This window comes from Mirounga leonina, unplaced genomic scaffold (assembly GCF_011800145.1).
Source record: "Mirounga leonina isolate KUSES-001 unplaced genomic scaffold, KU_Mleo_1.0 Mir_376, whole genome shotgun sequence".
In the NCBI taxonomy this organism is placed as follows: Eukaryota; Metazoa; Chordata; class Mammalia; order Carnivora; family Phocidae; genus Mirounga; species Mirounga leonina.
Window position 1 is genome coordinate 9,975,204 of NW_023270718.1, and position 6,506 is coordinate 9,981,709.

Genomic DNA, 6,506 nt, shown 5'->3' on the forward strand with positions numbered 1-6,506 from the left:
AAAAGACAGAGAAGACTTGAGGGAAACATGCCAGACTGCAAATAGGGGAGATCTCTGCACATTCGAAGTAAATGTAATTTTTACTTTCTGCTTTGTGATTGTATTATTCTGGTTTTCTCCAAGGAGGATGTTTTTGTTTTCAGAAAGAAAAGTATTTTAGTTGGTTTACTTTAAAAAAAAAAAATAAACAACTTTCATACATTAAAAAAAGGGAATAGTGTGAGACTGAGAAAAATTATTTTTCTCCCTCTTAATAGTCATGAATTGGACTAGAGCCATTTATTGAAGACACTGTTCTTTCTTCATTTTTCTGCAGTGTCCTTTTTTTTCCTGTAAGTTAAACAAAGGTGTATGTGTTGGTCAGTTTCTTCACTCTCTTTGCGAGTTCACTGATCAGATTTCCTTATTGCTCGTTTCCGTAGCTTTGAGATTAGCTTTGCTTTCCATTTGGATTGTTCCGTTATATTCCCACGTAAACTTCAGATTTGGTTTGTCCAGTTTCTCACACACTCACGCACACTCGTGGGATGAAGACTGAGGCGGCACAAAATTTATAAACTAGTATCAGTCAAAAAGAAAACCTAAAATCATTGATTACTTGAATTTAGAACATGCTCCCATCTGTGTAGTTCCTCTTTCATGCTTCTTTTTCATTTAGTTGTTAGTAAAAATGTATATATTTAAGGTGCACAGCGGGATGATTAGATGTGTAATCATTTACATAGTGAAATGACTCGGACAGTCCAGCTACAGAGTTGCCGTTTTGTGTGACGCAAGCGCCCGAAAGCTCTCTCTACAAGTTTCCGGTATTCGTATTATTAAGTGTAGTCCCGCTGTTCTGGAGATCTCCAGACTTATTTACCCTGTATAAGTGCAACTTTGTCCCTGCTGACCAGTTTCTCCCCATTCCCCACCCCTGGCCACCACCGTTCTCCTCTCTGCTTCAAAGTATTCAACTGCTTCAGACCCACATGCAAGTGAGATCATGCAATCTTTTTTTTTTTTAAGATTTTTAAAATATTTATTTGTCAGAGAGAGAGCAAGAGCAGGGTGGAGGGGCAGAGGGAGAGGGAGAAGCAGGCTCCCCGCTGGGCAGGGAGCCTGATGGAGGACTCGATTGCAGGACCCTGGGATCATGACTTGAGCCAAAGGCAGATGCTTAACTGACTGAGCCACCCAGGCATCCAGAGATCATGCAGTCTTTTTTGAGAAAGCTTTGCCGTTTTTTCTTTGGGGCCAAGACACCAAACAAAAAAACCTACTTTCTATAGAAAGGGGCTTTGAAAATCAGTGACAGACTCCAAACCCCTCATTGTCTTTGGACGGACTGAAGACCTAAGGATAACAATGTGCTGTCTCAAGGTCATATGTCTCAAGGTCAGAAGCAGGCCTGACAACCCTCCTGGTCTGCCTGGCACTGGAAAACTTGTGGGACGCAGGACTTTCAGTCGTATAATCTGGACAGTCTTGGGAAGGCTGGGATGGGTGGGTCGCCCTGCAAGTTGGAGAGGCCTTGTCTTTGTTTGGCCAAGGCTCATTTTTGTCTGTGTTCACGCACGATTACGGGGTCATCTTGTTTCTGCCTCACTGCTTGGTGGTCGCAGAGCAGCCTTGTCTGAGGTGCGTATGCCGTGAAATTGCAGGTGTCCCACAGGAGAGCACAGGGGTCTGGCTCTCCCTTCCCATCTGTGAGCCCCTTCCTGGGCCACAACAGCTGGGATTCTTCTGTCCACTTCACACCCGGGGAACGTGACTCTCAGGGAGGCCCCAGAGCCAATCCACAGTGTGGCTGGGACGACCTCCGCACACCCAGACCCTGAGTCTCCATCTGCGGCCCAGATTCTGGAGGGAGGGAGCGATCCCGTCAGCCAAACTTTTCCTCCGATGGCTCTGAGAGATCCGTAAGGATTGTTTTTCCAATATCGTAGTCTAAGCTTTGCTAACAAGCATCCCCAGGTGGTGCCCAGGAGCCTCCAGAGACCGCAGGGGTGTAGTTGGGTGCAGAGATTACTTAAATTACTCACCTCTCTCTGCTTCTTCAGTTCTCCCCCGCCTTGGCTCCACCCGTCCCCACCGGGCTTTCTGGAAACTCTGTGAGAGACTGAAGAAAAAGATACAGACAGAGGGAGATCAGACGTTCTTATTCTCAGGGATCCTGCTTGGGAACGTGCTGGGGATCAAGATGTTGTACACAGGCTCCTTGGAATGATCTTCTTGTTCTCCCCAAAGTGTGAGAGCAGCCTGATTCCTGTTTGTGTGTGGCCTCTTCATGGAAGGAAGGGGTGAAGTTCCCGGATTAGACTCTGCTGGAACCACGTGTGTGGCTGGGTATGGGAGAAGCGTGGGAAGAGGATGCTTAACCTGATACAGCTTCATCTGTCCATCCATCCTTCCATCTGTCTTTCCTTCCTTCCACCCTTCCATCTACCCACCCACCCATCTGTCCCTCCATCCACCCACCCATCCGTCCATCTTTCCATCCATCCGTCCTATTCCCTCTGCCTCCTGGCCATGCTAATCAGGTCCCTTTTCCTCCCAGCACTCTCCCGTCATTTCCTTAGGAAGCATTTTTATCCCCTCATTAGGACAGGGTCCCTTCCCCTCATGTCAGAAACTCAAATTCCTACAAGCGCTAGGCGGGTACCATAGTGTTCCTAACTGCTCCTTTGTCCTAGTTTCAGACATGTCCTCTCTCATCATCTTCAAATGACAGTTCAATTTGGGTGTCTGGTCAAAGGAGGAGATAAAGGTATAAACGTATTTTCTTTCCCATTAAAAAAAAAAATGGTACCTACTGTTCTCTCCTTCGCTGACATGTACCCAAGTGTTCCCATATAATTCCTGCCTCCACCAAACTCACTTCCACATTTTTAGTTTAACAATGTATTAGAAATCTATCTATCTATTTAGATACCTATTAGATAGATAGATAGATATCAGTATACATAGTTTCCTTATTCGTTTCACTTCTACACAGTGTTCTTGCCATGGATGGGCCACAATTTCTTTACCCAGTCCCGTATTTCTAGACATTGCGATAGTTTTCCATCATCTGGAATACAACTTGGCATTTATGTTTTTAAACATGAATTTAAGGGGCGCCTGCCTAGCTCAGTTGGAAGAGCATATGACTCTTGATCTCAGGGTGGTGAGTTCAAGCCCCATATTAGGTGTAGAGATGACTTAAGTAAATGAATAAATAAAATTTTAAAAAATGTTAAAAATCTGTTTGAAAATAATCCCATTGATCTCAGTTTGCACATGTGATCCGTTGGCAGGATAAACTCCTAGAGTTGCCGAACTTGGAAAAGGACACGTGCAGATACAGTTTTTCAGGGAAGGGAGTGTGGTGGGAACAGAGCAAGGTCTTAGCACTGAGTGCACTAGTGTTACTTTTCAAATTTTTCTTTAGTCTATCACCTCCTGGGAGCTCAGGCCTTGTTTTTTTTGTTGTTGTTTTTTCGTCCCCCACTGTAACTTCATTGCCTGGGATCAAGTCTGGACTACGTGGAAGCTGCTCAGAAGTGCTTGTTGAATGAATGAATAAATGCATTGAAGAAACAATGAGTGAATCCATCCATATAAGGGGATTCATGAGTCAATGACTCGGTAATGAATGAATGAATGAAAGAGCCCACTAGCCAATATGTAAAAGAATCACTGAAGGAATGATCTAATCTCTTCCACGATCCACCAGTCTACAAATCCACCAATCCACCAATCAATGGCTGTATAATTGGATGGGTCCGTGAGTGCTTCTGAATGGTGGAATGTATTAAGCAAACATTCTTCAGCAAGGGCCACAGCAACGCAGGGGTAAAGGGGTCATCACGTGAATGTTGGTGACTTGAAAGAGCCCAACTTTATTTATTAAAAGCTGCCAGTTTCTGAACAACCTCTCAAGACTATCCACATTTTCCCAGCCAGCCGGAGTTTCGGAAGGGGCATGGACGGCCAGAACAACACAGGGGAGATCTACTTCGTCCTGCTCGGGCTCTCCCAGTACCTGCGGGCTCAGACCGTCTTCTTCTGCTTGCTCCTCCTATCCTACGTCATCACCCTTTTCGGGAACTGCCTCATCCTGCACCTGATCTGCTATGATCCCCGGCTCCACACGCCCATGTACTTCTTCCTCAGCAACCTGTCCTTCCTGGACGTGGGCTACACCACATCCAGTGTGCCCCAGATCCTCATCAACTGCTTGGTGACCGTTCCTGCCATCTCGCTAGGACAGTGCTTGGCCCAGATGGCCGTGGGCTCTATCTGGGTGTCATGGAGTGTCTCCTGCTGGCCGCCATGGCCTATGATCGCTGTGTGGCCATCGTGGACCCCCTGCGCCACTCTGTGTGTACGGGGCCCCGGCTTTGCAGCCTGTTGGCCGGGACCTCGTGGACGGCGGCGTTCCTGCTGACCGTGGTCCCTGCTGACCATGCCCTTGGAGTTCTGTGGCCGCCAGATCATCATTCACTTCTTGTGCGAGCTCCTGGCCCTGCTCAAGCTGACCTGCTCTGACCTGCAGTTCTATGAGCTGCTCATGGTGGGCACCGGTGCCCTGGCTCTGCTGGTTCCCTTTGCCTTCATCGTGGCCTCCTATGGAAGGATCCTGGTGGCCATGCTGCGGATGCGCTCCACAGAGGGCCACGGCAAGGCCTTTTCCACGTGTGGGTCTCACCTCACGGTGGTGGCGCTCTTCTGTGGCACGGCCATCTCCATGTACATGATGCCTCAGGACAAGATCGTCTGTGACCGAGACAAGATCGTCTCCATGTCCTACAGTGTCCTCACCCTCATGATGAACCCCCTCATCTACAGCCTGCGGAACAAGGACGTGAAAGGCGCCTTCAGGAGGCTCTTGGGGAAAAAGGCTGACTCCCAAGATGCGGGGCTGAGGAGGGGGGAAGTAAATTGATACTCTGGATTGCCTGCTCTGGGCTGTAAAGTGTGAGTTACTTCTTTGCCACCGTTGTACGGAGGATGTATCTCACACAGACACACACACACGGACTCCTATTTTAAAAAAGCATTTCCTCTGAGGAAGTCAAGCAAGAGCCAATTCTCCGTGTGTGTGTGAGTGTGTGTGAGATGCGGACACAAAAGAGACTGTCCCAGACGTTCTCGATGGCTGAAGGGGAGGAGGGATGGATCCACGTCGACCGACTCTCGCCGCTGGTTCGGGACCCGGTGGCCAGCCCCCAGCCAGAGGTGTGTCTAGCGGCTTCTGCTGCCTCGGGAGCCCCTCCAGGAAGCTGCACCCCGTGGGCGCACTGCAGAGGCGCAGGGCTGCTGCCTCAGTGACCCCTGCATGGCCGTACCTTCCCGCCGGGGCCGTGTCTTTCTGCCCAGCGCTGCGAAAGCCTGGGATTGTACCTACTCAGCACCTCGTGTGTTAGATAAGTGCTGGAAAAGACATGGGGCTTCTGGGTCGGGGACAGAGCGTCAGGACTCACGGCTGAAGGTGTACTTTGTGGTCGTTCTGTTCTCCGCGTGCCCCAAGTCCCACGGGGAGGCGAGCAAGGGGCTCATGGCGGAGGGCTGCCCGGCGCGGGCTGTGCTTTGGGGCAGGGATGCTGGGTTTGGAGGGTTTACTCTCGTTACGGGGTTTCTCACAGCAAACACAGCCCTGACAGGTGGCCGGGTGGAGGAGGGTCGTTGGGTTGGCACTGCTGTCCTGCCCGGTAGGAAATCTGCGTGGATACTTGGGACCCGGTGACGACTGCTTCCCGCCCCCCACCCCCACCCTCCGGTCCGCCCCAGCCTGGGCCCGTGTGGCCAGAGGGGAGCACGGAAGCACAGAGAGTGACACTGAGTAGCACCAAGACCCAACACTAGGCTGTACGTACTCGAGTAAGTTAAGAGCTGCCGCCGGAGGGTCTGGCTTCTCAATCTGGCCCCGTTAAAAGACTCCAGATAAGGGGTGCCTGGGGGGCACAGTCAGTTGAGAATCTGACTGTTGATCTCAGCTCAGTGTGGTAATTTAAAAATACAGTATTTGTCCTAGAAAAGATCTCTCTTAAAGAGCTATGCATAAGCTCTTACCAAACACAGCCTTAATTTCTAACGTATCTGTGGAATAACTTTATGGACACCATAGGTCGTCCTCCTCTGTTTCTCGTGCTCTCCTGCAATAGTCATGGACTGACCTCGCGAATCGGTGCTGGTCCAAATAACTATTTTATATTCATCTCTTCAACTCTTGCTTATTAAACTTCACAGAGAGAGTCAATGGTTCCCCCGTGAGGTATTATTATTATTATTTTAGATTTTATTTATTATTTACTTGACAGGGAGAGAGAGAGAGAGAGCACAAGCAGGGGGAGCATCAGGTAGTGGGAGAGGCAGGCTTCCTGCTGAGCAGAGAGCTGGACATGGGGCTCAATCCCAGGACCCCGGGATCATGACCTCAGCTGAAGGCAGATGCTTAACCAACTGAGCCACCCAGGCGCCCCTCCATGAGGGACCAATTAACTTGTCATTTTATTAAAAAAAAAAACAAATTTCTAACTTCA

At 49.3% G+C, this 6,506-nt stretch overlaps 1 pseudogene; it reads left to right on the forward strand.

Moving 5' to 3' along the window:
• Positions 1-3,946: 3,946 nt before the first annotated feature.
• LOC117998013 lies at positions 3,947-4,909 on the forward strand (annotated as a pseudogene).
• Positions 4,910-6,506: the final 1,597 nt, after the last annotated feature.